Here is a 22,381-nt window from a genome sequence, read left to right as displayed (position 1 = left end):
GAATCAATAGGTTGGAATTACCAATCAAACTCCTTTGGAAGTGGATGTCTCTGTTTCAGAGAGCACCAGAAGAGGCTGCTTGTTTCTTCCTCTGTTGCCACCTGACCTGCTGTAGGAGAGTGGCTCATTTGCTGGGCTTTGTTTCTGCTGTCTTAGGAGGATACATGCTTTTCCTTTGCCTGTAAGTTGTCTGGATGAAGATTTTTATCATAGAATCAATTAGGTTGGAAAATATGTTTAAGATCATCAAGTCCAGCCATCCAGCTAGCACCAACATCATGTTCACCATTAAACCATGTCCTCAAGTGCCACATCCACAAGTTTTTTGAATAGTTGCTGGGATGGTGACTCCACCACTCCTCTGGGCAGCCAGTTCCAATGCTTTACAACCCATTTCATAAAAAAAAAAAAGTCCCAATGTTAAATTTAACCTGATGCAACTTAAGGCCATTTCCTCTTATCTTGTCACTTTTTACTTGGGAGAAGAGACCGACCTCCACCTGCCTACGACCTCCGTTCGGGTGGTTGTAGAGAGAGGGAAGGTCTCCCCCCAGCCTCCTTTTCTCCAGGTTAAACGCCCCCATCTCCCTCAACTGGTCCTCATAGGACTTGTATTCCAGCCACTTCACCAGCTATATAAAGCTAAAATTCTACCAGATTAAGACAAGAGTACTCAGTGTGGCTGCTGTCTGTACTGTTCCTTGGAAAAAAAGCTTCCCGCATTCCAGTGACAGTAGCCCTTTATCCCCTTGGCTTAAAATACCCAAGTCCTGTCTGTGGTGACTGTCATCACACTAATTGAGAAACAATCCTAAGAAATTTGCCCCATTTTCAAGTTATTATCTCGGGAAAAGGACAGTTGTCTTGTGGGAACAAGCTGGACCAAGAGTTATGTCTTAGTGCCGCAGAAAGCAGTCCTTAGACCCTCCTCAGGCAAGCTGTCAGAGACACACCCGACTTTTCTTTTTTTGTGTGTGCTTGTGAATTTTTAAAGAAGCATTGCTCAAAATGTCTTTTTTTCTGACTTATCTTACCCCATGCAAACTTAGAAGTCCTCTGTATTTTATGTAATAAACCCACCAGGCACAGCTCCGTTTTGGAAAACAGCTTTTCATTAAGGTGTAACTCTCCCCTGCCTTGCTCTCAGAGGCACTAACCTCACATTTGGCATGTCTCTGAATTTGGAAAATAGTATTATGAGTCTGGCTGCTGTCTGCCAGTACAATTTTTACACCTTTACTGTCTTGCTTGGAAATTTAGTGGCACTGATATGCAGAAGGTATCAGTGAGGACCTTCTCATGGAACAGACTGGAGCTGGAACAAGACCCCAAGGCAACTTGATGCACTTGCTGTGGGAGTTTCAGGCTTGCTTGGCAGAGGGGCACATCCTGAGGGTGGGATCACCAGGGTGGCATCTAACCCTTCCCAGTCCTGGAAGAGACCAGCTGGCTTTACAAGGATGAAGCTTGGTGCCATTGGGACTGGTGCCACCTGCTGTGGCACCTGCTGACACCCTGCTCTCTTAAACACTGGCATGTGGCCCACTGCTACCTGTGCCCAGGGGTTAAGGGGAAAACTGAGATTTGCTTGTTTTGAAAAGTATCTCTTTCACAGTCCTTCGTCTCTACAAAGGGAACCCATCCAAATTTGCCTTTGTTACTTTTGTATCTGATCAGACTTCGGTTTACAACTCTAGTTCTTGGAGCTGGAAATTCTGTTATTAGCGCACTTTTTTTCTGAATATTAAAAATCTCTTGCTTTTATAGCTGTCAGAACCAGTCTTTCAGATCTCCCCCTCCAGCTGCTGTGCTCTCTTGTGAGCTGGTTGCTACTCCTGAGCAGGTAAATGTAGGCATTGTTTTGCTTGGCACCAACAATACTGACTTCCAAGGAAAGGAGGTTGTTTCTGCATCTCGGATCAAGTCCTGTGGTTTGTTTATGATACTGTCTTCTGTCAGGAAAAAATGCTGCATAACACTTTCCCCTGTCTCCAAGAGAGAATAGGGTCATGCTCAGTGACCTTGAGTGTAGACTTGTTGTGTCTAGTGAGCTCATTAGAGCTTGATCTGCTCATTACCTGGAGAGTGTTGAAGGCAAGACCAAAATATTTCAGAAGGTAGCGAGGGCAGCATGCTTCCCTCTGAGTGAGCATGGGAATGTTGTTCAGCACATGTATTTGAATTGATTCTTGAAGCTGACATCTGCTTACTGAGGTTTACAAAGCTTGTGGCTTCTCATAGTCTGTAAAACACATGGCATTTGTATGAACAGGCTTGTCAATGGTAGTTCCCTTACCCAAAGCCAACAGGACTCTCCCATCTGTGTAGCAGAGCCCTTTCCTTAGAGCCATCAGTCATCACTGTCTAAGAGTAGCTGAAAGTGAGTAAAAACAGCATTTTCTTTCTTGCTCTTCCCTTGCCCAAGGAAATTCTCTCACTAGTGTGACAGCCCTTCCCAGTCTACTTATAGCTCCTATTGAATTTCAACTTCCTGTCCAAAATTGCTGGGACATGAGATGGTTAACAAGATGTAGTTCCTGACAGGCCACAGGACAAGGGATCCTTGTCAACAGTACATGGTGAAGGATTTCAAACCTGATGAGTGATCTTTAGGGCATGCAGCAGGCACCCAGAGAGTGTCTTGGGTGTTGAGAGTTAAAATTGGTTTAGATTTTTTTCAGGAGGTGCAGAACAAAGCCATAGCACTGGCATTATCATGAAGGATGTCCTTCAGCCTGCCCAGCTGGCTATTTTAGGAGGCATTAAGTGATGTAAACATCATGGCAGAGAGACTGAAACACTTGTTGTGCTTTAAACCCAGCCAGCAACTAAACACCACTCTCTCACTCCCCCACCAGCGGGACTGGGGAAGAATCAGAAGGGTGAAAGCAGGAAAACTCATGGGCTGTGATAAAGACAGTTTAATAGGGAAAGCAAAAGCCGTGCACACAAACAAAACAAGGAAATTCTTTCCTGCTTCCCACAGCCAGGCAAGTGTTCAGCCTGGAGAGCAGGGCACCGTCACAGGGAATGGTGACTTAAGAAGACAATCGACATCACTCCAAATGTCCCCTCTTTCTCCTTGTTCCCCCCACTTTATACACTGAGCAGGATGTCTGGAATATCCCTCTGGTCAGTTGGGGCCACCTGTCCTGGCTGTGTCTCCTCCCAGCTTCCCATGGAGTCCCAATCTTCTCGCCACCATGAAAACTACCCAAAACACAGCCCCATACTGGCCCAAATCAGCCACCACTCCACACCAAATGGAGCAGTGTTTGTGCAGGCTCATGCTGTCCTTCTCAGTGGATAACTGCATAGTTCCCCATCACTTGTGGGATTTGTATCTTTATCTAAACAGGATGGAGATTTGTCACTTGGCTTCTTTCACCAGGATTCTCTAAGTGCACACTGAAAACCACTGTGCTAGCAGGAGTGTACCATACCACTGTGAATGGCAAAAGTTCCATCTTTTTGGTTTAGCTGAACAGAGATTAACTTTTCTTTAAGGTGGTGAAAAGGTGGTTCCTGAGCTGACCTAAAAATAAGCATGGTTATATTTTCATTGCTTGACCTACCAAAGGAGACAGTGGCAGGGAAAGGACACAAGTAACTTTTAGATGTCATTGCATTAATTTGTAGCAATGCTGGAATTTCCATTGAGATGCTTCCTAAGGATGTTGCAGGCATCCGGCAAAGGCTCTGCTTGTTCTTTCCTTTGATATATGCCCAGAACCAGAGACAGATGCTGTAAAATGGAGTAATTAAATGTGTTGATTTCTTGTAAAAATGGTTACTGTAGTTCATTTCATAGTTTGGGGGTAAAGGGGATCTTTAAACATATCTTCACTCTGCTTGTATAATTTGAAGGTGGCCTTTTTTCTCCTTTTTTCAGTGTCAGTTTGTGAAGGTTTTTTGGGTTGGGTTTTGGTTTTTTTCTTTTTAAAGCACAAGGCTTATTTAAGAACTTCGTAGACAAAAATATTTTGCAATGCCAAAAATCGTCTGCAGTGTGATCAGAGTAGGACATCCTTTGCTCTTCAGCTCAGAGTGCTTTAGACAGAATGGGAGAAGGACATGAAAGAGAATTGTGTTGTGCTTAGCAGAATTAGAATAAGCCCACAAGCACATGGTTGGTACTTTTTAATTCCAAGAGCCTGAATCTGATCTCACTCCTACTAATCTCTGAAGGGATTATTCCTGATTTACACCATCCTGAATGAAACCAGAATCTGGCCCTGAAAGCCTGTTTGTACTTCAGACATTGTCTCAAGGCAGCTGACCTGCAAATATGAAAAGGAGACCTGAGTTCCTGTGGGTTAACTGTTTAAATTTGTCAAGCTAAGTTGACTACAGCTTGTTCAGCAGGGAAATGGCACAGCAAAACCTCAGGCTAGAACCCATTTACCTCTATTGGACTAATAGGAGGTTATCAGAGGATCCTCTTTGGTGCAACACAGTGCTCTGCATTTGCATAGCATCTTTCATCTGAGGATATTAAATAACTACTTCATTGCACTTCTGGAAGCTGTTCAGCCAGACAAATCTCTTTAATGACCTGCCACGACTCTGGTTGCTAGCAGTGAAGCAAAAATAAGTTAGTACATTGAGTCTCTGGTCATGAGTGGCATCTGTAAGAAGAGGTCTGCAACCTAGAACAGTGTGAAGCTGTTAGCTGAAAATACTGGGGTTTCTGGAAAAAAGGCTATGTCATATTTAGCTGCTGAGAAGAAAATTGATTTTTATTAGCACAGGTTCAGTTAGTGTTCACTGAGACAGGTACCAAAAGCAAATGTACAGTTTCAGGGTGGGAAAGCACAGGTTGCCTTTAAGTCATCATGCCAACTTCTTTATGGCCCAAAATTAATTTTTTTTGTTCATGTTTTGGTTGTCTACCTGCTCATTTTTAAGGCTGTGTTTATATTGAGATTAAGGGAAAGTTGAAAACACCTTTTCATGGGGCTGCTCTAAAGGAAACTGGTAAATTATTATACACCTGTGCATATTCTCAAATGAACAGGTCATGTTTGTCACTCTGCAAAGCACAATTTTGGTGTGGTGACACATTTGCACAGTGTTTGAACATACTAAATGCAGCCATTCAGTGGGAGCTAGATGGGCAGCCTCATGCAATGGCCCACCTATTTCCTTTTAGATTTTGTTCTTGAATTCTGTGTTATCAGCTCACATTTCTTATTAACTGTCTCTTTGCCATGTCAGTTTGAGACACTCCCAACAGTAGTTAGATGACTGTGGAGGGTCCTGTCTTTATGGACTGTAGGATACCTACATCCCATGATTCACCCAGCACAATGGGAAAAACACTGAACCTCTGAGACACGGATCAAAAAGGCTCACTACAGGAAGATTTTGCACACCCTGGTTCAGTTACCCCGTGCAGACATCTGCTCCTGCTCTGGAGCTGAGCTGCTTTTTCCTTTCCAACCTGAAAGCATGGTTATGACATTAAATATGTTGAACCAAATTTGACATGCAGAGTAATTTGTGTGGAAAGTACCCTTAATTTTCCTTGCAATAAGTAAGAAAGTCTGCTGCTTCCTCAAAGATGTATTTAGTTTTATTTCTAGTCACGCCAAGTGTTAGCCATGGCTGATGTAAACCCTGCCTATCAGCAGAGACTGGAGGAACTAATGACTCTATTCTTGGAGGTGAGACTTCATTGAGTCAAGCTGAAACAGCTGGTGAGCAAAGCTCTGAGGAGTTTGCATTAGAATAAAATACCCAGTTGGCTTTGTGTCTGCATTTTGTTCATTTGAGTAACCAAGAAAACTCTGTAGTGAGATCTCTGCATTTTTCTGTTTTTCATAAAATAGTCATCATCATCTCAGGTCCACATCTCTCCACTTTTCTATATTTACCTGATATAAACCAGAGTAAGTGCCATGTAAGCAAGTGTGGGATTTTCTGGGGGAATGAGAACTGGTTAATCCCACACTTCAGCAAAGATCTCCTTTCCTTCAATCTTGCCTCTGCAGCAATGTGTGTGTCAACCTGGGTCCTCTTCAGTGAAAAAGAGTGATACTGGTCCTTCCTTTGAAGATTTTGCTGTTTGATTGAATCAAATCCTCTAAAAATTCTCTCCATCTATATATCTGCTATAGGGTAAGAGACATTTTTCCCTGTTTGTCTCTACTCTCAGCTGGTCCCTGTTGCCACAGCAGATGTAAAGGTGGAGGAATTTTAAAATACACCACATACCACATATAAAATCTACTGCCTTGCTGAACTGGTTAATGTTGCTTAGCTGACATTTCTGCAGTGTAGGAAAGGCTGCATATTACTGGCCAAGCACTTTGTAATTTTCTGTTATTTCTAAAATGGATGCCAGCAATTGGAAATATTGAGTAATTTTTAATTGAAGTGATATGATCAGTGGGTGATTAGTTTTTGGAGTGCCTTGGATATATGCTACATTGTAGAGACAAGCCATCTGGAGCAGGGCTGTGGTTTAGCTGCTGTAATGAGTACCCATGGACTGCAGTGCCAAAATGACCAGGTTTATTACATCGATGAAGATCTTGAGTAATTCAATTCATTTTCACAGATCTAAATGAACTAAAATGAGAACATAATTTGGCCTGAAGTTTTAGTTTGATGCTCTCAATTATTAAACCAAGGATCATCAATGCATTTTTTTACTATGCTTAAAATAACCAGCCACAGCAAATCAGGCTGTTGAGTTCCTTCCTCTGCCTGCAGCTTTTACCAAATTTACCATGGCCAGGATTTCACCACACTTTGCCTGGATGGCCAGTGTGACTTGATTAGGTGCTTCTTGTATTTGCTGCTCCTCTGACCTACAAGCATCACGCTCTGCCTCTGACCTTGGGGATAGGCTGGCAGGGGAGAAGGATCCTAGAACCACAGAATCAGTTGTGTTGGAAACGACCTTTAGCAATCGTCTAGTCCCACCCCCCTGCAAGGTGCAGGGACACCTGCCACTAGATCAGGTTGCTCAGAGCCCTGTCTGTGCTGACCTTGAAGGTTTCCAGGTGTGGAGCACCCACAGCTGCTCTGGGCAGCCTGCTGCAGTAATGCTCCCACTACTGGGGATTACTGGGCAGAGTCCCACCATAAATCTCTGTTAGTCACAAAGCTTGCAGCTTACATTGCTGCAGGGTACCTGTAGCAGCCCTGGGTGTGTTGCCAGGCTTGTAGCTGCTGTGGACTTAATTACTCCAAAATGAAGACTGATTTGTGCTATCACACCGAAATTAATCCTCCCTCTTCCTGAAATTTTCGTTACAGAGTCTTTTTGCTGAAGTCTGATCAGTCATGGTGATGTACAGCCCTGAAACTTGAATCTGAAGTGCTGCCCTGTATTCAGTGCATCAAGGGGTGTTTGGAGCAGTGAGGGTTGCTTGAGGAAGTGACTGGAAGTGGCTGGAAGGAAAAAAAAAGCAAACAACCTTTGAGAATGCTTTGATCTGAAATCAAGTATCTGCACCAAGGAGGCAGAGTATTTTTAGGAAGAGGGCACAGGCTGCATGTAAGTAGATGCATTCTATTTGATGTGCCGAGATCAAGGTGTTGGAGTCTTTAACTGCTCATCTGACCATCTTATCTTGTGTTTTCCTTCTTAATTTTTCCCTTCTGTTTTAAAATTGTTTTTCCCACTTGCTCTGTGAAACATTCTTATGCAAAGCCAAGTCTCCTGCAACTCAAGCAAGCTTGTTTGTAGCACAACAAGAGCAAAGAGGTGTCAGAGTTTTGGTTTTGCATAAAAACACATAACTTATTTCCTTTTTTTTTTCTTCCCAAGCTTGTTATTAAATGAGCAGCACTTTAATGAAGCATTTAATGGAGAAAACAAAACAAAACAACTTCTATATCCTCTAGATTGTTCTCAAATCCCTGAATGAAAAATTATTTAGAGATTAAAACCCTTGCTGTTTCCTGTGTCATTGCAAAGCAATAATGAGCAGAACTTGAAAAGCTCTTCTCTCTCCTGGTTTGGAGCACCAGCCTCTATCACAGCATCAAACAGCCATGCCAGCACTTTTTCATGGTACCAGCTGATTAAGTTTCATAGCAGATTCTCCCCCAGTTTAATGCTGCTAATGACTATGTGAATGAAACTTACAATATAAGCACAAGTTTGAAATCTCAGCTTCGGCACTGGAGCTTAAACAATCTGTACAGGAAGAGGCTGTTGATAATGTAAGCATCAGTTTAAAATTGTCAAGTTTTCCAGTTTGTACTGCAATTTCCCCAAAGCTGTGCAATCCACAGCAGACCCAGGAATAAATTGTAGGAATTGGGTTCTTGCTGTAAGCAGGGACAAGTGGCATGCCCTGAGCACTGGCACATGATGAAAAAGCCAGTAGTCTCTCTCTCAGCAAGATGTGAGTCACTTGGGTAATTCCTGTTTTAAACAGCAGAACTGGATTCATGCTTCAAGCAGCCTCAGACAGCCAAAGAGGAATAAACTTCAGGTTAAAACCTTGTGTTTTGTGTCATTACCTTCTTCTCCATCCTTTTTGCCCTTTTTGCCCCTGCAGTGACAGTGTGTCAGAGGGTAACAACGGGAAGGGGAGCTTTGCTGCGTGTGGGAATAATAAAAACCAGCTAGGTTTACACTATGAGGTCCCTATCTTCAACAAGAGAAATAGAGCACTTGTCTTGCCTTCTGATGTACAGGAAAGAAAAACAGAGGTAGGTTTAGATGGTTTAGGTTTTGCAAGTTACAACCCTGTAGCCTTTAATGTACTGGATGAGAAGAATGAGTGGCTCGTTTACTGTGAGGATGGGGAGACACTGGAACAGTCTGCCCAGACAAGCTGTGAATGTTACATTCCTGGAAGAGTTCAAGGCCAGGTTGGATGGGGCTGTGACTAACTCACTCTAATGGAAGGTGTCCCTGACCATGGCAGGGCTTTGGAACAAGAAGATCTCAAAGGTCCCTTCCACCCCAAGCCGTTCTGTGATTAATCTTGGTATATAGCAGACATGGTTACAGATGACAGGACTTGATTGACAGTGTGCTGAGAGTAGATGTCCCTCAGCAGAACTTGCTATCAGCATGGGAAAGATGTGGGACACTGTTGGAGGTGTTATCCAGGTGGGATGCTGCTGCTGCTGCCTGCCATGAAAGCAGAGGTGAGACCCAGCCACGATGACCCCTGAGCAGAGGAGGGTGCAGGAGTGAATTAGGTGCAGGAATCAACCCAGGTGCACAGCAGGGCCCCATGGGATGGGAGTTTGGAGAGCTGCCAGGCCCAAAGCAACTGCAAAGGTGTCACCCTTTTAAGCAGAAAATTCCTTGGTGGCCTGAGGAATTTCTGCTGCCCAGGCAGGTCCATAAGCTGAGGTGCTGTGCAGTCTGCAGTGACCCTGGTGACCACTCAGAGATGTTATTCTCCTACTGTACTTGACACATACATGTAGTGATGGAGAGTGGAGGGAGCTGCCACCACGGAACTCCTCTTCTCTGGCAGGATGAAGCCTGTCACTGTTTTGTCTCTCTCTCCTCTTGGTCCCAGTGCTGGGAAGGGGGGGTTGAAATTTGGCAATTGTAACTGTGCCAGGGAAGGTGGTTTTAAGTTTTCAGGGCTTCCTGAACATTCCAGCTCCAGTACATTTTGTTCCCAGATGTGTCTTTATTCTTCATTTTTGTGGCTTTTCAGGCAAGGCTGCTCAGAGCACTGCCCTGGGTGTCCTGGGCTGATGGTGAGGACAAAAAGGGACAAGAGAAAGCTGCCAATTGGAGCCAGTGATCAGAGGAGCCAAGAAAACAAACAACTAGGAAAAACACCTGGCTTCTGGGACTTACTTCCTTAAGAAGCAAAGTGGAGAGCAAAAACCTGTGGGATGACTTAAGATAGGAAGGAAAACCATGCTCATGTTTGGTGACAAGCCCTGCCTTTCAGCACTGAGCGTAGGGCTTGGTTTCTCCATCTTGCTCCAGGGCTATGTGGGCACATGTGGCTCTCATGGACAAGACTCCCACTCCATCTGCCCCTTCTCCTCACTGCTGGCTGATACAGCCACTGGCAGACTCAGTACTGGGAATAATACCCTGCTGCAACCCCATAATGTAAAAACAATCTTGCAGAAACGAGACCCTGAGGGAATTGAATCTTCATTTTCTTTTAAGAATACTCCAGTTTCTCTCAATCAGGAGAAGACTGCTCTCCTTATGAAATGAAAGGCAGTGAGTGCATGGAGGACAAGCATGGTACAAGGTGAAAACAGTTCATGTTCCTTATGGAAGAATGAGAGTTTTCCTGTGCTAGAGCTTCCTTAGAGTGCAGATACTCCAGAGTGCAGATGTTGGGCACATCTGACAGAGTGCAAGCATCTGCAAAGCATGTGCTGCTGTCAGACCTGGTAATCTGTCCTCCTTTTATGGGTCACAATGAGAAATAGATACTTTAATATGTCATTTGTCTCATTTAGAGGAGGCATTGGAAAACTAGGCCCCGGAGATGGGACTTCCTCTGTGCTGACAGTTAAAGAAGCCTTGATGACTTGCTCAGGCATTGAGGTGTGACGTGAGATCAGCTGGGTCCTGCCCCAGCACAGCTGGGAGTGAGATCCTATTAACCTCTTAGCTGGGGATGCAAGGGCCAGAGGGCAGAGGCTGGGGTGTCTAAATGAGGGAGCTGATGCTGGCTCTGTGATTACCTTCTGTGAGAACTGAAGCACCAAGGTAGTGCCCATCCAGTAACCTGATGGGAGACTTTCAGAGCCCAAACAGCACTGAGTTGTCTGCACCTTAATGAAAGTCTGTGAGGCCCATGCTGCCTGCCTTCTTTTGTGTCATTAAAAGAACCCAAACCAACAAAAAAACATATATATATATATGTGTGTGTGTGTGTGTATGTTATCTTTTAAAAAATATCTAACATGTAGGTATTCCTTTTTGACAAATGGGAAAGAGATGGAGAAGCTTCCTTATGGTCCAAAATGAACAGGATCTGCTCCTCTTTCTGTAGGAAGGAAAAAAAAAAAATCACTGGCCTGTCAACTGAGATGTGTCCTGCAGAACCAAGGACCCAGGCTCTTTTCCATAAAACCTGAATACATGAACCAGAGTCAAAACCCAAATATTCAATTGTGCCTAGATGGTTCAGCTGAAAGCTGGTGGGTGCCTTCCTGCTGCCTACACCCCCTGTACACTACCATGGGTAGGTGGTCCAGACTGACCTCATCCCAAGTGCCCACATGTGCAGTGAACCCTTTTCAAAGTGTTTTTTTTTTCCCCATGAAGAAACAGCTTCCCCATCCCAAGTGCCCACATGTGCAGTGAGTGAACCCTTTTCAAAGTGTTTTTTTTTTCCCCATGAAGAAACAGCTTCCTCAAGGATTTATTACTTTGCCACGTCCCCTGATTGAAAGGATGCTATGAGCCCTCTGCACAGGGCAAATGTTAGGGTGTTCTTTTTTTCCTCAAATGAAATAATAGCAACATTCAAGTTCCAGTGGAGTGGTGATGCTTCATCAGTCTCGTCGATGCTGAAACTTGCTGCTGTGCTGTAGTTTTGAGTAAGCCAGGAGAGCAGGGTTTCTGGTACCCCAGGTGCTGTGTCTCATGTTTGGGCTGCATTGCTGCCTCCACAGGGGTAAGGAGGAAATGGCTCTTCCTGCCTGAAAGAACCTTTCATAACGTTCTGGTGGTCTTTTGGAACACCAGCTGCTGGTGATAACCCAAGGATGGAAATTTCTCCTGGACAAGCATCTGAACAGTTGTCATTTCAGGGGCAATTTTCCTTTGTTCAGACTGCTCAAATGCACTTTTCTGATGATTTGTAGCAGAGGATTCATTAGCTCCTTTTTCAGCAGGACAGCTCTGCTGTGCATGCAAGTCAGTGTTGATGTTATAGCACATTTGTCTTTAATTTGATAGCCCATTGCTCTTACACACGTTCACTGTCATTGCAAAAGTGTGTTTTTTGTTGGCTTTTCTCAGGAAAGGATGAGGGGGTGCAGAAGTAAAATTTGATTAGGAGAGAATCATTATTTCTGTTCTCTGTTAACAGCTAAGTATGTAAAAGAATAAAGCCAAAAATACTGGTCAGTCATAGAGAAGTAAAAGGAGCAATGCTTAGCAAATGCAGCTGAGGGATGTGGAAACACGATTCATTTTCAGAAGATTTTGTATTGTAATTCTGCATCACACCTCTGGCTCTCAACACTCTGCTGTCTGTCTCTCTGTGTGTTCAACTCATCATATTCTGATTATTTGCCACTAGCTGGGCAGCTATAGCCTTAGTTACAATGTGATCTAAAATCCCCTGAGACACCAAAATACTTGAAGGCAAGGAAAGATGTTGCTAAATAGCACATGATTTAGCTGGAAAATCTGACCACAGAAAACCCAGATGTCTGCTAGAGGCACTATTTTCTTAATTACCTAATTTCAGATACTTAAGGAACTGTGTAAAAAGAAACAAAACTAAGTTGTGGGCAGTTGTTTGAGGTCTAACATGACTGTTATGGATGATCCTTAGATTTTCAGATGCTTCCAGAAAAAAACAAGTGAAGAAACCTCTACTGTATGCCATTTTAGCATGTTGATTATTTTATTTTATTTTATTTTATTTTATTTTATTTTATTTTATTTTATTTTTTTCTAACTCTGGAAGCTTTTGAATCAAAAGTTGCATTTCAGGTTGGGGAATACTAAGTCTGTTTCGGAATGATGCTTTCCTTATTTGCAAGGTTTTTTCTGAACCTCTTATGAATATTTGACTTTGCAGAAACCCCCAAATTACCATCCACCCACGTACAGCTTTGCTCCGAGGTGGCTCTCTGGTGCTGAGTGCCCTTTCTCAGTGCCAGGCCTCGGGGAGTCACAACTTCCCCAAAGCACAAAGCACTTGCCCTGTAGTTCTGCTTTTGCTTTGTTGTATTCCAATTCTTTAAACCTTTTTTTGCCCCTCTGACCTGCTGCTGCTGACCTTGCTGAACCTCTTCCTGATCTGTATCTTATGCTACACTGAAATATCGTGCGCAGGAAGCATCTGGCTGTTCCCCTGCTGTATGGGGCATTCTTTCAGCAGATTATCTCTGTTTCGTTCTGCTTCGTTCTGGCACAAAGCCTGCAGAAGTCATTTGACAGACCTAAGCTCTGTGCAGATCCAGATCATCCATCTCTCACCACTCCTGAGACGCCGTGATTCCTGCCGTGTCCACTTGCTCGGAGCTGGCTGCCGTGGGGACGTGGGCTTTTGTCAGGTTTGCTTTTTCCCCCTTCTCGTTGCTTTGTCAGTCATACCTCCTAGAAAAGGAACTGCAAGTTGCTAGGAGAAGGTGAAGCAAAATGTGCACAACTTTGGGAAGTGAAGTGTGTGATGGAGATGGGATTTTTAAACATCCGCTGGCAATATTCATGGTGGCAAGGAGGGGGTGTATTTCTCACAAGCTTCTGGCTTCTGCACTTGCAGTTTTCCCATTGAGAGGGAAGTTAGCTTTGGTTTTGCAGGTGCAAGAGGAAACAAGTATCTGTGGCTTCCTTCCGACTTTACACTGGCTTTTCCTTTTTTTAAATAAATTTGGCTCGACTGCTTTGCACAGCCCTGGCAGGTACCCAGCCCCCGTCGTGTTTCTTTGTTGAGTCAACAATAAATCCAGCCAGAGGAGAGCAGCTTAATGGTCTGTAGTAATCATCCATCCAAAATCCTGGCTAAAATCTTCATCTCTCCAACCTGTGTAGCTCCTTTCCTCCCAAAGGGGAACCCTTAGTGTGTGTGGTGGGTTGCCTGAGGGTCCTTGTTGTGCCTTGGTGTGCGTTCAAGGCTAGGTTGGCTGAGGCTTAGAACAACCTTGTCTAGTGGAAAGCGTCCCTGCTCAAAGCAGAAGGCTGGAACTGGGTGATCTTTAAGTATCCTTCCACCACTTTAAGTATCCTTCCCCAAACCACTCTGATTGTTTGTCATGAGCAGTGCAGGTGACATTGGTGCAGCATAAAATGGCTGGGACCCCTGGGATCCCCACATCCCTGGTGAAGTGTGTGCCTAACAAGTCCCCTTTTGGAAAATCAGGAGAACCTCCAATTGGGATGTAATACCTTTTTCCAGGCTATAATATAATCTGCTCAGTTCCAGATAAATGGGTTTCACTTTGATGCTGCAGGTTTTAGTCTTGTGCATTATTGCTGTGTTGATAAGATTAATGATGTTGTCATGGTCATCTTAATGTGTTTCACTAAAATGCCTCCTTTTCAGGTTGGGTAGCAATGTAGGAATCTTCCCTTCATGTTTTAATATTTTTTTTCTAACTTTCCTATTAGCAGGATAAGCACTGAAGTGTGGTTCCCAGTGCTGAGGCCAGAAGGTCTGTTCAAAGAATTCAAAATCTCATAGCTCCTGAGGGCTTACTGAGGGGTATTTAATATTTGGGACTGCACCAAGCCCCTCAGAATACAGTTGTAAGGAACAAATGCCTCTGAGAGATGTACTTATTCATTACTGTGTACAGTCATACATTATAAAGTTTAATGCTTGCCTGCAGACTGGGTGACAAGGACTCCATTTGCGCTGTGTTTGCCTCTTAATCATCACGATAATTGCTTCTACATCATCTCTAAAAGGCAGATTAAGTCCAAGCACGACAAAACCTCCCATGGTATTGCTGCTGAGATCTGCCCAATAAAAGCAGCACTGGGTTCATTTTAATTTTTTTTTTTGAGGCAAGGTTCTTATTTACCAATTATCAAACCATGCAATTACTTAAAGACATTATTCTTCTGCTCAGTGATGAAATAAACCCCAAAATCTCACCAGGGAGGTCACCCAGGTACCTGCAGATGAGGTGCCTGAGCTCAGCAGCAGTTTGCCAGGTGCAGCTGATGCAGAGCCCTGGAAGCAGCATTCCTGAGCAAGATGCTGTTTGGCTGTGGCAGCTTCCAGCCAGGCTGCGTGGCATGCTGGTGGCTGTGCTGCTCTCAGCATCATGGAAGTCCTGAAGTGAGTGATAACTCTGTGGTCAACACACAAGCAGAAGCAGGGCAGACATCCTGACGGACACCAGACTGTGCTGCTTGCTTCACAGCACAGTCCTTGCGAACTGCAAGAATTCATTTTCCCTTTCAGGGCCCCTGAGCTTGAGTTTCAAAATGAGAACCATATTTTGAGTTCTTTGTTCCGGCAGAAAATCAGCTCCTCTTTCCTGCTGAAACTCTCTCAGTGCTGCAAAGGTGTAAAAATAAGCCAGGCTCTGGCTCATGCCTTACATTTAGTGTTTTGTTATTTTTTTGCCAGACTGGCTCTTTTGGTGGGCCCCTGTGCCCCGTGCAGGCTGTGGCTGAGCAGGGAAGGTCCCACAGTCCTGTCACTCTGTGCTGAGTGTGGCTGCTCTCGCTGCCTACAGCTCCTTCAGCTCATTTCGTGTGAGATGTCTCTCTTCCAAGTGAGTAAACCACAGATGCAACTTTCTGCAAAATTACCGACTTTTACGCAACACTTATGGCTCCCTGCGAGGTCTCCTCCCCCGCTCCCACTGTGCTGCTGCTTTTCTGAAGGCAAATTAAACAGATCTATTCCAATCTGACTGAAGCCATTCAGTTACTTAAACAGATTGACCTGACTTGGGCTTATCAATTTCTTTAATGAGGTGTCCTCTGCAACTTCTGCTTGGCTTTTCTCCATCCTTCTCATTACAAAATTTATTTTAGAATCTCTTTGTTCCAGGTGGAGTCATTGCCAAATAGTTGCCTGCATATATACCTGACCCTTAACTCCTAATAATGCTTTAATTTTTATTTTTAAAGCTAGCAAAGGCACTGAGAAATCACCTTGCTTATAGATGTAGGATTTGGAAAGTGCTTTAACTCTAAGTAAGGAGCAGCAGTGAAGAGGGTACTTCTTCCCTCTGGCTCCATGGAAATAACCCTGCATAACAGAAAAGGTTTCAAGATTAAAATGCTGTTTTTTTAACTTAGGTGAGGTGTGTTTTTATGATCACCTTTTAAAACAACAGCAGTGATGGATTCCACCCAGGCTGGAGGGATAACAACTTCCCATTGAAACTTCTTTATGAAATTGAATCTTCAAGATCAAATGGTGGATATCTGAAAGTCTTACCCAGATTGTAGGGGAAAAAAATCATTGTTGATATACAGAAAAATTGGTGTGCTTCTTTGCGATGAGTGTGCATCAAAACCAGATGGATTAATCCAGATTTACTCTGATAAAACTGTACTCTGTCCTTGAGCATCTCTCCCTGGGCACCTCTTTCTTGATGCTGATGGTCCTTCCCCTAAAGCTGTTGAATTGGCTGATGTTAGGAGATTGATCTGGTCTTTTTTCTTGAGCCATTAAGGTCATTTATGTATTGTACATCAGTCAAAGCCAGATCCTCCACATGTGCATGAAGTCTCACCTGTTTGAAGGCCTTCCTCAGGCTACAAGGAGAATGCCTGTTTTGTACTCCAGATACTTCAGCTCGAACCTTCACCCAAAAGTACCTCCCAAGTTCCTCCTCCTCTCCAAAAAAATAACAACCAGTGCTGGCTCTGTTCTTTAGTCATAGATTATTAATCCTTCAGGTGTAAGCCTGAGCAGAGCCCTCAGTGGTGGGAAGGGAGGATGACCTTCAGTCTTTCTCTCAACAAAACTGACTTTCTGCAGAAGCCCATCTCATCCATGTGTGTTGGGCACAACAGGTTCACTGTGGGAGCTCGAAGGAAGCACAGGCAGAGGGAGGGAAATGAGTGATTTTTGGGATCCTGTTGTATGCAGCCATGAGGTATAGGGCAAATGCTCACTCTGTAAAGGTGCAGGGACATCACACCAGGTACTCTGGGAACATTACCACTACTACTACTTTGTTTTTTGGTTTTTTTTTGATTTTCTGACAAAGTCTCTGTAGAGTTTAGGTGCCAGTGTGGGAAAAGGGCTACTGATCAGGAGGGGTTAGATGCACAAGTTTGCAGTCAGGCATCCTCTTGTTGTCTCTGAGTCTTTCCCTGAGCAGAGTCCAGAGTTCCATCTGAGCTGACCAGGTTTAGCAGGAACTGGTTTTTACCTTCATCTTCTGCATGTTCTGTCTATACCTAGTGGGGGCTGGCTCCCAGCTCCACTGAAGTGTTTTGTTCTTTCATCCTGGTAGAAATAAATCCAGTTTCATGCAGAGTTGCAGAAGAAAAGCCGTCTGCTCTGGCAAATAAACCACCTCTGCTCCAGTCCCTCCTGCTTCAGACACCCAGCCTTGCTGCTGACAGTATTTCCATCTCAAATGCACAGTTAGAAGAGCAGGGCAGGGAAACCCAAGATATATCTTGCAAAATACTTACCTGCTATGTAGAAATACATCTCATTCCCAGACAGAGAGAGGAGGAGTGTGTGGCTGTGAGCCCTGGAACTGAGTGGGATGCAGGAAGTGGGGACACCCCTGTGGCATTAGTGGGGACACTGTGTTTGAGATCCCAGCAATGTGCTCCAGCCTCCTGGCTGCAGAGCTCAGTCACAGTGTTTATTACTCACTGCTGCTGGATTTTTATAAAACTGATTCAGCAGAGCATTTGCATCTGCACTATTTAAGGGAGCGGGGAACAACCCTGTGGTTACAAAGTTAGATGTGTGCTTAAGTGTCTTGCTGAGCTGGTATTAATTTCGAGAAAATAAACAGGTGTGTCCTGGCTTGAGTCTGGGGCCAGCATGTGCCACCTGTCTAGATTTAGGATGTTTCAGTTCTGAGTGCCTAACTTAAGATACCTCAACACACAAGTTAATAAAAAGAAAAGAGCAGAGCCTTTAATGGCACTGAACTCATTTACAGAGGGTTTTCCAAGGTGTGCTGTCCAAGCAGTTGGATAATGAGTGTAAAGTTGTCCAGAGGACCATGTATATTGGATTTGCAGAAAGTATTGTTGAGCTGTGGTCAGGCTGACCACAGATAGACCCCTTCTGACTCAAATAATCAGGTAGCACTCCGCATGGAAGCCACAAGAGTTTGGAGAAGGTGTTTTTTTGTGTCCTGTGTGTGCCAGTGGGCCTGATCCTGCATTCCTGTGCTGGTTCTGAGAAACTGGTCATTAAAATCAAAGAGGTTTTTGACTGACTAAGGAGTTCAGACTGTATTGCTGTGGATTTTAGTTTCTGCCATTCATTTTCCTTTGATTATCAGTACAATGCTTTATTTTTGCACAGTGTAATATTTTATTAAAGGCACATTTGTAGCTAATAACATTTATGAAGAGGCAGCTTTGACTGAAACTGCATCTGAATGTCACTTGAATAATGAATGGGAATACCATATATCCATTAAAATTTGAACAATGATAACTGTATGTGTGTTAGAGTTCCCTTTTTGATGGATATGGCCAGCAGCCATTAAAATACAGTGAGAATTCTTGTTCACAGTCCCACAGTGGCTGATAATAACACTCTTGATAAGAATTTGCTGCTCAAGACACCAATTTTACAAAAGGGATTTATTGCAGCCAACAGCAGCTCTGAAGATTAAAATGTAACCATCATTCAGTTCTACTTTTATTTTATTTTTTTTTTTTTAAATCTCACGTATGGAAAGAAAGGATTGTACTTCCCCTTCACTCTCTGGAGTTGGTTTCCTGCTGGCCTTATTAAAAGTTACTCACTTTTTGAATATAAAGTGTTAGCCAATATCCCCACCGGTTTAAAAGAAAAAAACCCAAACTTTTCATCCTATTTTTAACACAGAGGGTTTGTAGAATTTAGAAATAGATGTGGCCTACTGGGTCATCTAGTCAATTTTCCACAGCCCTCTATTATTTCTTGCAAGCCTTCGTGTTTCTGGGCTTTTTAATGTTTATAGATGCATTGCTGCTACAGCTGTTCTCCAGCTCAGTGATGTGTGGATGTCACTGAGCTCTAACAAGGAGACTCTCATGGCACTTTGAAGTTGGAGGAAAATAGGGAAAAATCTTCTTAATAGTATCTATCCCAGAAAGTGACTTTGCTTAGCTTACAGTTAATATGGGGTGCTTCAAAAAATGTATTAACTGTAGAGTCTTGTAACTGTTTTCTTGGACCTACAAAGCTGACGCAAGAGACAGTGTAGTACAGTGGCTGAGATGACTGACAGATTTATATTCTGCTTTTTGACCTTCAAAAAGTCACTTAATCGAGCTTTTCCTTTCCCCCCTCATCCCTTCTGCAGAGCAGGGTTTATCTGAGCAGAAAGTGCTTACTAAGCACCAATTGAACACCTACTTTGCCAGGACCCTGAACTTTATCTCTCAAGCCTGGTCAAGTGCAAAATAATAAGTTGGTCTTCTGAAGAAATAGGTTGTTGAAAGAATCATGTAGGCTTGGGTTTTCAACTGGCACAAAAAACTGGATTTCTTAAGGATTTGGCAAGCTGAGTTTAGCTTTTCTTCTGTAATTATGGATATGGTTTGTTGACTTTGCTGATTCTTTACCTCCATTCCTGTGTTCGGGTCCAATCTGGCAGCAGGACCTGGAAGGCTCACATCCTTGTGCATTTAGCAGGATGCAGTGCCTAATTGTTATCTTGATTAAATTTGGTGATTAAGTGATCTGTAATTGTGTGTAAGCTCAGACATCCCAAGACATTGCTCAAAGCCGTGGTGACTGATCATCTGGTCAGGGTTGGGGTGGCACTGCGTTGATTAAATCTTACTTTAAGGAGAAGTTGGTTCACATCTCTGCAAGCACTTAAAGCTCTGTGGAATTTTGCTTCATTTCTCTTTTGCTGAGCAATGTGTAAAAGTACATCAAGTGCAAGTCTAGAAAAGTAATAAAGGTCAAGAAAGTATCTACAGAAGGATGTATTTGTAAAATATATTAATGGCTCCTTGTTTAATTTAAGAAGACAGAAAAATACCACATTCCTGATAAATTTCTGAAGCAAGTACAAAAAAACATGAGAAAATAAATATATGCCAGCATCATAACTTCCTCTTGATGACTAAAGCTATGGCATTTTTAAAGCCAGGGATGAAGCAATTTTAGGCGTGATTCAGTTGAAATCTCTGCCTTTCTCTGCCCTCTCGGAATAAACCACCCATGCATTTTAAATTTTGCTCCTTTCATATGCCATGGGATATTGATAAAGAATGATAATAATAAAAAAGCAATGCCCCTTATAGCAAAGAAAAAGCAGTCTGGTAGTCAAATGTTTTGCAAGCTTGATGCCGCTTGGGCTGAAAGACTGGAATATCACCCAGTAATAAGTTTGTGGAAATGAAATCCACTTGGATAAAAAGTACAGAGCTATGCAACTTGACAGGCTGAGTCCTAAAGGGCAGCAGTCTTGCATCCAATAGTCTCTCTCATTTTGAATAATTGCTGTGCAACACAGAATCAAACATTTATTGCTGAGTACAGGTGCATTTGCTCTCCCTGGTGACCCTCTATAAGCAAATGTGCAAGACGATTTTATTACCAGGACTGCAATTCACACAAACTGTTTGCTTTGGAGAATTAAATAAACCCAGACGAAGGACAGTCAATACTGTTGTTTTACCTTCTTGCATTTAAATGCTGCCTTCTGGATGGTTCAATAGCAAGCTGGAAGACAGAGGGGTTCTGTGTAATGATTCATGTGAAGAAATTTACCTTTGAGGAAAAGCCACAAGAGCACCAAAATCAAGGGGTTGCTTTGCTGTAGACAAATTCAGAGTATCACCTTCATTTGAGCAGGCTGCTGTGATTGATGACTAGTGGGAATTTGGTTGACTGGAGAAATCTTGGCTAAAAAATTTGTTTCCAAACTGGAATGGCCAAGCAGTGGCAAAGCTTTGATTTTGCTGCCAATGCAGCATTTGAAGAGTGAAACCATATTTGTGGCTGTGGTTGAAAGAGCTTCTAGGAGACATTTGAACCCATGCCATGAATTTTTGAGCTAGGAGCATTTTTCAGTGCAAGGGAAAATGATATGTCAGAGCAGCCCTTGCCTGGGAAGGGGCTGTGATCAGTCTTGCCTTTGGGCAAAGCCTTCCCTGAGACCACTACTCTTCAGTGCAATTAAAAATAAAGGAAATAAAGGCATCTGTTGCCTGGCTTGTAGTGATGACAGCACATTGCAGGGCTGTGGAGAGACATTAGGAGCTATTTAAAGTGCCAGCTAATGCCTTGTTTGTTATTTTACTGTATTCATGCAGTGTTGACTATCCCTTGCTAGGACAAAATCAGACTAAGCAGAGTTGGAAAGGTAAATGCCTTTGGTCTTCTCCTTTTTATCAGCTTTATGACCACAGCAGGGCTAAGGCATCCCAAGTCTTTGTTGTCTTCATAAACCCCTGAGAACTCCATTCAGAGATACAGATCCACCACAGCACCCTGGACTCTCAAACCTCGTAACTCCTTGCACTCAGGTACAGGCTGGTGTTCTGTCCCCAGCTCTGAGTTTTGTACAGTGATAAGGTAAAGGAAAAGAGAAGCACTACAAAATACATATTGGATGTGATTGATAGCACCTCATGGAAGCAAGAGTAAATACTGAAATGCTGATTTATCTTTCCAAGATCAACACCTGGGCTTTTTATGAGACTTGGACTAAGGAATATAAACACTGGGTGACAGCCACAGTAGGACTGAATGTTCAGGCTATACCTCCAGTCTATCCATTTGTTAAGAGCCAGCACAGAGCAGTGCAGAGAAGCCATCAGAACTCTGCAGGAAGTCCCCAGCTGTTGCAGATCTGCTTGTGGGGCAGGGATGAGATCTCCTAGGGCTCAATCCCAGCCAGGGTATTCTGGGGTGTTCATCCTCTGCAGGGTTCAGGATCAATCCTTCAGCCCCATGGAGCACAGACATCACAGGCATGGGATGAAAGCCACCATGGACCATTTTCTGTGTCTAACCCTGGATTTGAAGCAACAGGTTTTGCCCTGAGCAAAGATGGGTGGAAGGAACAGTGTCTTCTCAGCACTCTTAAGAGCAATCTGGCAGAAGAGTCTTTACCAAAATTTTCTTTGTAATCATTTGTGAGATAAATAAACTGCAGGCATCACACACAGCCAAATGAAATGGAAGCTGTGGCAAAGCTGGTAAAGGGGACTTTCTCCTTCAAAAACTCTTGTAATGGGTGACCCAGACTTTCAAGACAAAATCTTTGGCAAGTGAGTTCAAACTGAAGAAATTCTCTTATTCAGTCAAAAGCTTGTGCTTCTTGCCAGCACAGTAATGTGCTGTTGGGACAGGTAGAAAGGGCTGCTTTCCAAAAATAAGCAGATCTTATGCAACAAGCTTAGTTATATTAATAAGTGAAAAACGGATGTACTATTCATTATCTGCTTTCAAATCCAAGTAGGCAGTCATACTGATGATTACTGATTATTTTTTTATTCTTACACAGAGAAATGTTTGAGGAAAAGCAGAACTCAGTCTTTAACATTCTTTTGATTCCACATTGGAGCTTGGTAATTGATGAAAGATGTTCCATGTGTTACTTGAATTTTTTCTGTTGGCTTTGT

The 22,381-nt window shown here is 43.3% G+C and overlaps 1 protein-coding gene across 3 annotated transcripts in view; it reads left to right on the top strand.

The window, feature by feature from the left end:
• Nucleotides 1-22,381, top strand: part of ST3GAL1 (ST3 beta-galactoside alpha-2,3-sialyltransferase 1) — a 79,231-nt gene that overhangs the window by 9,994 nt on the left and 46,856 nt on the right. Inside the window, exon 2 of one of the 3 annotated variants that reach the window (XM_041479352.1) lies at nucleotides 7,267-7,507. The exons of the other annotated variants lie outside the window; for them this stretch is intronic. The gene's annotated coding sequence lies outside the window, so the exon portion shown is untranslated. The remainder of the gene's footprint in view (nucleotides 1-7,266; nucleotides 7,508-22,381) is intronic. 3 annotated transcript variants of the gene reach the window in all.

This window comes from Pyrgilauda ruficollis, unplaced genomic scaffold (genome assembly GCF_017590135.1).
Source record: "Pyrgilauda ruficollis isolate IOZ18807 unplaced genomic scaffold, ASM1759013v1 scaffold48, whole genome shotgun sequence".
Taxonomy (NCBI): domain Eukaryota; kingdom Metazoa; phylum Chordata; class Aves; order Passeriformes; family Passeridae; genus Pyrgilauda; species Pyrgilauda ruficollis.
Note: the sequence above shows the minus strand (reverse complement) of the source record. Positions and strands in the feature narration are given on the sequence as shown.